The sequence below is a fragment of the Mus caroli genome, chromosome 16, assembly GCF_900094665.2.
Source record: "Mus caroli chromosome 16, CAROLI_EIJ_v1.1, whole genome shotgun sequence".
In the NCBI taxonomy this organism is placed as follows: Eukaryota; Metazoa; Chordata; class Mammalia; order Rodentia; family Muridae; genus Mus; species Mus caroli.
Window position 1 is genome coordinate 46,885,873 of NC_034585.1, and position 10,293 is coordinate 46,896,165.

Below are 10,293 nucleotides of genomic sequence, written 5' to 3' on the forward strand. Positions count from 1 at the left end.
TGACTAAATTTCTCAACAGAAATGCAGAGGCAGTAGGGAATGGCTATGAGAATGCCCCTAGCCCAAGATGACTATCTCAAGGGTAATGTGGACTACTGGAGAATTTGGTCGCTCAAGGCTAGCTAAAAACATTCTTTCTTGTCTTTATGGGCAAGTGGTGAGGTCTAATGGAAAGGTGATCATGTCTGACCTTGCTTGCTGGATTAACCACCCGCAGCTTCATAAATTTAAGCACACTCTGTTCTCTCTCTAAATCTAATCTAAAGAATGAAGACTGCGTGCCTTTGCAGAGTTACTGTGAGGATCTGTGGAGAGGGCCTACAGTGCACAACAGTTGATAAATGATATGGCAATAGATTCTATGAGTAGGAGGATCAGAGAGTGGAGAGCAATGCCAGACATGAGCACTCTGAAACAGTCAATGTGAGTTCCACTCCTTAACCCCCTCTATTGAGGAGTTACACTACCACCTACACCCCACTCTGCTTTATTCATCTGCATAGAGGGGATGGGGACTAAAAATAAACTCTGGACACTGATGGAGGAATTTTGACCATAAAACAGTGAAGACCTGGATCATTGGGCATTCACAGGCTTGTAGCACCATGGCTGAACCCTGTCCTGAGTCAAAAAGTCCATTTCCCATGGCTTCACAAAAACAAAGGATTTAGAAATCAAGTCAGATTGGTTTTGTTTTTTTGTTTTTTCCAATTTCTCCTCTGATTTCTTGTAAACTGAGCATCCTTTGGTTCCGTGTTTGAGGACAGGGCCTCAAGATGGGGTACATGCTGTTTAACTTTCTCTGAATGATCGGAAAGAAACCCAAAGCCATGGATGTCATGCTTCACAGGAGACCCGGTGAGCATAAGCAGAGAGAAGAAGAAGAATGTGATGTGCTGACTCACAGCAAAGCTGATGTCTGGCAGGCCTGTGAGAGGTGGCTCTGCCCTCTGTGACGTGGGAGAGAAATGAGGACAGGATGAGGGAGTCCCTTAGTCTGCTAGTAGAGCCCTAACAACCTCACAGACTAGGCAGCTTAAGATAAGAGAGGTGCATCATCTCCCAGACCTGGAGGCTAAAGGACCAAAAGTCCCTGCAGCATCACAATGCTCCGAAGCCTGCAGGGAGGACTTGCCTGGCCTGTCCTGGTTTGGCTGCACTCATTCCTCACTCATGTGCTTCCTCTGATGGAGAACATATGGCAGCCTCCCAGTGGTCTTCACATCGTCTGCCTCGTGTCTCTCCTCTTAGCAGGACACCTATCATACTGGATAAGGGCTCACTAAATTCCAGTATGACTTCTCTTTGACTTCATTATGCTTGCACCGACTCTATTTCCAAATAAAAACACATCCATGGGTTCTAGCAGTTAGGATATTAATGTATATTTTTGGAGGTGGTAATTTAAACAATGATAAGTAACCAGAGAAGGGGGGATGGTGGATGGTGAGAGGTTGTATTTCATTCCTTTCATCAGCTCTTCTAATCCTCTACCCCCTATCTTCTACTTCCCTACTCTCCCACTCACCTACCCCATATTCCCCCACCTCCCACTCCCTACTCACCTAACCCCTCTCCCCCACTTCCCTATTTTCCCACCCCCACTGCCCCACTCATCTATCCCCCTTTCCCTCACTTCCCTATTCCCCCAGCCCCTCTCCCCCACCCCCCACGTTCCCCTCCTCCCATCATCCTTCCCTCTTCAATGCTTTATACACCTCCAAGACATAGACTGGCTCCCTTAGTCAGCATCATTCCTCAGCAAGACCAAGTTCCTTGATACAGAATAGGAAAGTGGGTTAAAGTGGCCCAAAACTTTCCATCTTCCCATGCAGAGTAGAGACAGATACATGCGGTAACTCACTAGGAAGAAGCATTGGTGTGTTCCACTTAGTGTTGGGGAATAGATGCTGCTGGTGTGTCTGCACATTCTGGTTGGTTGTTATTTTTGCAGTGTTGCACACCAAAACCAGGTCCTGTGCACACTAAGCAAGCACTCTATCGATCAACCACTGATTCTCATTCCCAGTCATTTCTCTATACAATTTTTAGCTCTAGAATTGGTGAAAGGCAGGAGTAAGCAAAAGGCGATCTCCTCATCCCAGATGCTGCTCCTTTATGACAACCAAGCATGCGCTGTGACTTGGAAGTCAAGGAACAGAGCAAAGCCAGTGTGATAAAATTAATTGTTCACAATTTACCAAGTTGTAAGACATAGAATGTGCTCCTTCGTGTATTCCCCAAGATCTGGTTAATAAGACCTTGGCTTTCCACATGCTTGAAGGATCCTTAGGTCTTTCTTCTGATTAAGAATTTAATCCCTTTGTAAGGCTGATGGTTGTTGGGTAGAGGAGAAATATGAAATCTTGAAGTTGAGCAAAATGGAGCTATTCTAGGAAGAGCAATAGAAAGACAGAGTAGACCCTGCATTGCCTGAAGATTAACACTAAAGTTCCCAATATATGGACACTGAGACTCCACTTAGGAAAGGGCCACAGAAGAGACCAGCACAGGGATTCTCTTTGCTTTATGAACAGTGTGAGTTAATGCATGCAGACCAAAGCATCACCCATTCTACCTCCTCCTGAAGTTTTAGATTTATATGGTTAAGTCATTTTCTTCCACTACATTCCTGTACATTTACAAACATTTTCCCTAGGAATGGTAGCTCCCTGGCAACAGCCTCAGAGTTTATTGCATCCTCTCTTGATAGATTGACAGCAAGTCCCGAGGGCTTCAGATTGGACTGTGGATACAAATATGATACACTAAGAAGAAAAATTCTTCTATCCAGCAGCTCTGTGTGTCCCTGAAGCAAGCTGCAGTAGAGCTGACTCTGGGCTTGTCACAGTACTGGGGCATGGCAGTATTGGGCTTTCCCAAAGGGTGAAGAAGAATGGATCCAAGAGAAAATTCAACTTGTTGGCAAAGAGCTATCTATGAAACACACTGTTTGCATTGGGTTTTAACTTCTAAAAGGCAGGCTTTCTGTTTTAAGGACTTTCTATTCATTTACAGTGTGGAAGAACACATTTTCACAATGAGTTTGTGCCAAGGATGATGTCACTGGGGCTCTTAAAGTTGGTTCACAAGCAATGCCTTAAAAAGGTTTGAGCAAGTTCCTCTGTCTGCTTAAGAATTTCTGAAACAGGTCTGTCCTCAGGGTTGTGGTGTCCTTTCTTGCTAGGAGTTAATTCTTTTCACCATCCTTTTCTGTTCTGCCTCCTAATACTACCAGGCCTTGCAGCTCTTTTCCCCCTGCACAGAGTTCCTCTAGATGGCTTGCTCTCTGTATCCTTCCTATTAAGACTCCGTTCCACCCTCAATCCTATCACCATGCTTTGTTGCTGTTGTTGTTGAGACAAGGTCTCATTTATCTCAGGTTGACCTCAAACTCACTGGGTAGTGAATCTTGAACTTGCTCTCTCCTGCTTCCAGGTCTACAGTGCTGGGATTAGGGCATTTATGCTACCCACTCTTGGTATATGTGATTCCAGGACTCATATACAGAGATCTGTGTATGGTAGGCTGCTGAGGTTTTGTCTTATCCTAGCTATTGTAGTGCTAAGTGTGGGCCCCAAGATCTGCACATAACCCCTGTGACCCTGCCCCCAAGTTATTTCTCATTGGTGAATAAAGATGCCAATAGCCAATAGCTGGGCAGAAGAGACATAGGTGGAGTTTAGGTTTCCTGGGTTTGGGGTCTGAGAGGACTACTCGGGAAGAAGGTGCAGGAAGGAGGAAGGAGAAGCTGCTGTGGGTTAGGTGAACCATAAGATCATGGCCCTGAGGGCTTGTGTCTTAGTTAAGGTTCTACTGCTGTGAACAGACACCATGACCAAGGCAACTCTTATAAAGACAACATTTAATTGAGACTAGCTAGCTGGGCAGTGGTGGCACACGACTTTAATCCCAGCACTTGGAAGGCAGAGGCAGGTGGATTTCTGAGTTCGAAGCCAGCGTGGTCTACAGAGTGAGTTCCAGGACAGCCAGGGCTACACAGAGAAACCCTGTCTCGAAAAACCAGAGAGAGAGAGAGGAGAGAGAGAGAGAGAGAGAGAGAGAGAGAGAGAGAGAGAGAGAGAGAGAGAGAGTAGTTTACAGGTTCAGAGGTTCAATCCATTATCATCAAGGCAGGGAGCATGGCAGTGTGCAAGCAGGCATGGTGCAGGAGGAGCTGAGAGTTCTACATCTTGTTCCGACAGCAAACAGGAGAAGACTGGCTTCCAGGGAGCTAGAATGAGTGTCTTCAAGCTCACACCCACAATGACACACTTCCTCCAACAAGGCCACACCTACTCCAACAAGGTCACACCTCCAAATAGTGCCACTCCCTGGGCCAATCATATTCAAACCATCACAGGTGGCCAGTTGGAGTTAAGAGCAACCCAGATGAAGCATAGTAAATAGTAAGTGATAGCTCAGGGTTATAGATAGGAAAGGAGACACTTAACAGCACAGAGGGTAGGCAGCTGTCCAGCTCTTGTGTTGTTTAAGGCTTATTGTAAATATAAAGTCTGTGAGTATGTTTTTTAGTCAAGAGCTCAGTAACCAAAGGCAGGGTAGAAACTCCTGGCCAAGATTTAAATATTTACTATAACAGTAGACTAGTACTCCCTCAGCTGAGCTACACCCTCTGGCCTCTGTATGTATTCCAGAGTCCAATTCAATGATAATGGAGCTAAGAAAAAAAGGGGGTAGTTTATAGGGCTAGTGTGAAATACATGTAAAATGAAATTATTAAGCACAGCAGTTAATTCATACAGGTTTTTCAGAGATCTGCTTAGAAGGAACTGAAAGATCTCTTCTCCTTTTCTTTTTAAAAGATTACAAGGGGAGGAGGAAGGATGGAATAAGGGGTTTACAGAGGGGAAACCAGGAAGGGGGATAACATTTGAAATGTAAATAAATAAAATAACCAATAAAAAGGCAGACAAAAGTCTTTACCGATGCTACTGGCAGCCTCTGGGACCTGATGGTGAAACCCTATTGCTGTAGACACCACATACATAGTTACAGAACATGGAGACATCAACCTGGTATTCACTTCAATGCTTCATTCCTACTGGATGCTAGAAGGTCCTCTACAGGCAGCTGGATGAGGAGGGTAACCATCAGTCTCACCTCTCTGTGAATTGTGTGAACCACAATAATAACAGCCTGACAGGACATGCCCACTGATGCACTAGTGGCATGACGTCATGGGAAACCACTTTCTCCTTGGATGTAAGTCCCACTCCACAAGATGAAACCTATAACTGGTGCCATTACTGTTCCAAGTGCCTTTAGCTAGATGGCTCACTGGCCTAGGGGAGAACTTACTACTAATATACTCCTAAATAGATATAGTATTAAACTAACTTCTAAAGACTTCTAATACCTATAGATACATCAAACTTGTAAAGTATTCAAACTTTTTAAAGACTCTGGGACTCTCAAAGTTGTACTGTATTTTATATCATGATATTAATATGAGATCTTGAAGATAAATAAAGGAAAGGTGTTGTGTTTATGTATCAAGCTGCCAAGGTGTGAAGTCTCCTAGCTTCAGCTGTTAAAAAAAGAAAAGTCACAAGGCATAACGGAGAGATACAGATTTTGTCCTCAGTCGTGAATTTGAATGGACTCCATCTTTTTACTGTAAGTGTGGCTAGACATTTGGGCGTCTCCTGAGCTGCACTCTCATTTGAGGTGGAATCATAAAGCTGTACCATTCCTGTAAGGAAGTGACATCAAATCACTAGCAATGGATCGCAGTCAGCCAAGGTCCTGTAGATGCCTTGTATTCCTGTGGATAAGACCAACTGAAGGTCTAAGCTGTGAGGAAGAGAAGCAGAGAGAAGGGAGCAACGTTGATCAGGAAAAAGAGAGCACACGAAAAGCAAAGTTGCATTCATTCTCACTTTTCATCAAGGCCCCAGATTTCATGAACAGGCACCAACCATTGATAAAAGGAGCAGAGTCACATGGTATACACTAGAAGAAAAGGAAACTTGCAGAGCATAGATCAGGAAGAAGGGGGGGCGGGGCACTATCCAACAGCTACAGCACAGCAGAATGGCTAACAGGAGATGCTATTAGCACAAAGGCATGGAAGCAGGAGGGGGCGGGGCGCACTTGTGGCTTCAAGGTTTTTCAGCTAGTAATATTTACATGTTTGCCTGATTATAGAGGGAGTACAGGATCACATCAGAAATTTAAAACCCACAGAAAGACAGAACTCTCAGATGAAAATAATCTGTAGCATGGAAGATTATTCTCTGTTATTGGGGTTAGCCCTGGTGGTGAGATATATATATATGTCTTTCTTGTAGCATTTGGGTTTATTTTATAAACACAGCATGCCTACTATTTCATGTAGCATTACTCTCCCGCTTACCCTTCAGGTGTTTCCTCTTTTACAAGATTAAAAATTTCAGCATAAAAACAATAAAGAATCTAGAATAGTCCTGAGGACCCATAACCTAGATTCAATAGAGCTCAAACCACAGCCAACTTATATCTATACACTGTCTACTTGTCTCATGAAACTCCTAATGTTAGCTTGAAGCAAAACCCAGATCGCAAAGGAACAATATACAAATATGCGCATGTGAATGTCTCCACAGTCTGGTAGTCTCAGAAATATTGTTGAAGTGATATTGTCATTTCTGAAAAATATTAACACTTTGATATCATCAAATGTGTGTTTATTATTTTCTTTTTCCTAGTTGTCAATATTTTTTTACTATCCCAATGACCATCAGACTTCTGGTATGTGAGAAAAACAAAACAAGCAAACAAAACCAACAAAAACCCTAGGCTTACACTGGAGATATTGAAGGAACTCATGATGTATTTTATTCAAAACACAAATGAAAAATACTTTAGGTACATTTACTCAAAAAGCCTAGAAACAAGGTCTAGCTTAACTAACAGAGAATAGCTCTCATGCCTCATTCTAGACCCTGTTATCATTTCCCACTAAGGAAAATAAGGAATTTTTAGGGGGTTGCCAAATTCAAAATCATGGAGTGATCAAGAAATGAACAAGATAGACATGGAACATTTTAAACTAAAGGCAAAAAAGGCCAGGGTCACCTCCAAAGGATCCAGGGCCTTAAGGAATCACTCTGTGGCCAAAGGTGTGGCCACTCTAACACCAGACAGGATGACTACATTGAAGTCACCAAGGTCTATCAAATAAGTGCAAGCTCATGAGCTCCAGGCAGCAGACACAAACCCTTCAAAGCAACTGTGGCTCACTTCAAAGAAACAAAACTAGTAGTTTAATAACACAATTAAAGGGGAAAGTATTAATCACTCATCTTGGATTTCCTTTTAAAATTATACCTTAAAGTAAACAAATGGCTAGTAAAAATTATTTTTATTTAATATCCTAGTTTGAGAAAGTGGAAAGATGTTAAGATTTCAGCCTTTTTTTTTTTTAAATGACTGTAACCTCATCAAAGAATAAATAAGAACAAAGAAAACCAACCACTCACCATCATTTTGCTTATTTCCTCTCTAGGTTTGAGGCACTTTCCTGGCAGAGCCCTCTAACACTGAAACTTGGCCATGAGGTAGCTCTGAATGACAGAATATGAGCAGACCCAACATAGGCTACTTCCAGTGAAGATCTTTACGTATGTCAGAGTGATTGGACTCTTCCCTACCCTAAAGCTTCTGTCTGTCATATTGAAAACACTGGTACCAGCTAGCGGCTGCTTCTGCTCTGTGTAAACCGCAATGGGAAGACACGGGGAAGAATACTCAGACACACCCTGGAGCCTGCAGCAGAGGCAGAGCTAAGCTGCAAGCCTCCCAAGCAAAGGAATAGTGATGGCTGTGCTGCATCACTCAGGTCTAAACTATTCACTGTCAAAGCACTCTTGCCCAAAACATTTTTTTTTCTAAGCAAGTCCACACAGCTACAAATTACGGGAAAGACAAATGACAGCAGAATCACTCAAATTACAACGGCAAAACCAGGCGAACATTCCTGCTTCTTTGCAAAGAAATAACAAATACGAGACATGGTGGGGAGAATTATAGATGGGGAGGATGGGTGAGGAATTCAACGAATCAAATTGAGCATTATGGCTTTAATTTATTCAGAATGCTTTGATGAATACTTGACTTAATTCTAACTTTTCATTTTAGCCAGTAATGCTATGATAAATATTTTATTGTAGACACACATCTTTGTATACATATACTTTTTTCCCCCTGGAAGAAACTGCTAAAAATTAAATTCCTTTGTGTAAAGTACCCATAAACATTTTTGTTTTTACATTTGGTAAATGTTAGTTTTATTTACACTTTATTCAACAAATATCTATTACTGAGTTGCTACCTTGTAACTCTGGCTCCTTTGGTCCCCTTAAATAATTCAATTAGAGATATATAAAAAAAAAAAACAGGACAGGTCATAAGTAGTATGACATCTCAGAGAAGGTTTGGGTGGCTCAGAGAGTCTTTGTGGGAGTCTGGGTCCTTGTTGGGAGATAGAAAAGCGTCAGAGCTGAGGAAGAGACATAGATCAGCATGGAGAAAATAAGCAAGCCACAAATGGAAACACAGCAGAGTGTGGTTTGAATAACAGAGTTTTGGCACCTTACCTTGCCTAGTTGTCAATATTTCAAAATCAGAGATTTCCTAAGAAAAATCTGCATATCTAATTTAGCCTAGTCAGAGGAAACCATGGCAATTCAGTAGAGTTGAAAAGATCTCCAGCATCTAAGTGTGCTGTGACCCCTTGCTTGATATTTTCCTGGTCCCTGTGAAGTGGGGACTTGGTGTCAAGCATGAGGAAAGTGACTTTCCTCACAAGACTTTCTGAGCCACCCAAACCTTCTCTGAGATGTTATACTACTTTTTTTATATCTCTAATTGAATTATTTAAGGGGACCAGAGGAGCCAGAGTTACACGGTAGCAACTCACTAATAGATATTTGTTGAGTAAAGTATAAATAAAACTAACATGTACCAAACATAAAAAGAAAAAAGAAAAAAGAAAAAAAAAGATGTTTATGGGTACTTTACACAAAGGAATTTAATTTTTAGCAGTTTCTTCCAGGGGAAAAAAAAGTATATGTATACAAAGATGTGTGTATGCAATAAAATATTTATCATTTGAAGAAGATCCTGCCTCAAAGACAGTGAGCCAATCAGTGAGTGGGGCAGTCACACTTGGATGTAGTGTGAGTTAATGCAGAAGAAAAAAAAATGGACAATTGGAATTGGTTTGTGGTAGTCTTCCTGTCTGTCTCAAAACTGTCCCTAAACCCTTGGAAGTGAGCTTACACCAGACCTGGAGATTGATAAGGCCCTGCTCCGTCCTTGCTTCAGCCACACCCATCAAGGAGCCACAAGCTCGGCTCTAACACCCCCTCAGCTTCCAGATCACTTATACTAAGAACCATAGAATTTGATGTCTTCATGGCTCTACACTACTTCTAAGGCCAGGAGTCTTTTTTTTTTTTTTTGTCCACCCATTAAGTGGTCAAGAGGGGACTGGAAGCTGAGTTTAGAGAGTTAAGGACAATTGTAGTCTCCCCCAGCCTGAAGCGGGCTGGTACAGACCTTGTCTGAGGTGGGGCCACCTGCGGTGCAGCTTTCCGACTTGGCTGGCTCCTTTTGAAGTGAGATTCTGCTACCTGCCCCAGAGGCTGAACCTGTCTTCCTGAGACATTCCTGAATAAGCAACAGCCTGGCGACCAAGTGCTGACTACATGGTGACCAAGCACCAAGGATGGACTGGCGGGGGAGGAGGATGGAGTGGGGTGGGCCTTCCCCCTTATAAGAAACGTCTCCTAATAAATTCGTGGGCTTTGATCAGAACCTTTGTCTTGGCTCCATTATCTTCCTCGAAGTCTAAGTCTCTTTCAGCCCCAGCCTGCCTCCCAGGTGTACCGGGTTCATGTAGGCCGCGGACCGGCTTACAACAAAGGACAACACTGAACGCTAGCTGGATGTTTATACACATACCTCATTGGCCCCTTATTGTGAGATGAAGTTGGAAGAAAGAAAAGGAAAGTTTTGTTCTAGGCTTATAAATGTTAAGGTGTCAGATGAGAAGGGGGTAAGAAAGGCTTGTTTTAGCAGCCCTATAGAGGACAGATTGATCCACAAGAGAGGCGGGCCAGCAGGTGAAGTTTAGGCTCTTAATGGAAACAGGCAAAAGAGGTAATGAATGAGTTGGCCAAGCAAGGGATGGAAACAGAAATGTAAGAACAGTCACCACAAGATGACACACTGCCATTCTCCACTTTTGAAAGATCAGAGCAATTATCCAAATAGTTCCAGGACTTC

The 10,293-nt window shown here is 42.7% G+C and overlaps 1 long non-coding RNA gene across 1 annotated transcript in view; it reads right to left on the bottom strand.

The window, feature by feature from the left end:
* LOC110311203 overlaps positions 1 to 9,700 on the bottom strand; it is a 52,944-nt gene extending 43,244 nt beyond the window's left edge. Inside the window, exon 1 of the long non-coding RNA XR_002379940.1 lies at positions 9,565 to 9,700. This is a non-coding gene — a long non-coding RNA (uncharacterized LOC110311203). The remainder of the gene's footprint in view (positions 1 to 9,564) is intronic.
* Positions 9,701 to 10,293: the final 593 nt, after the last annotated feature.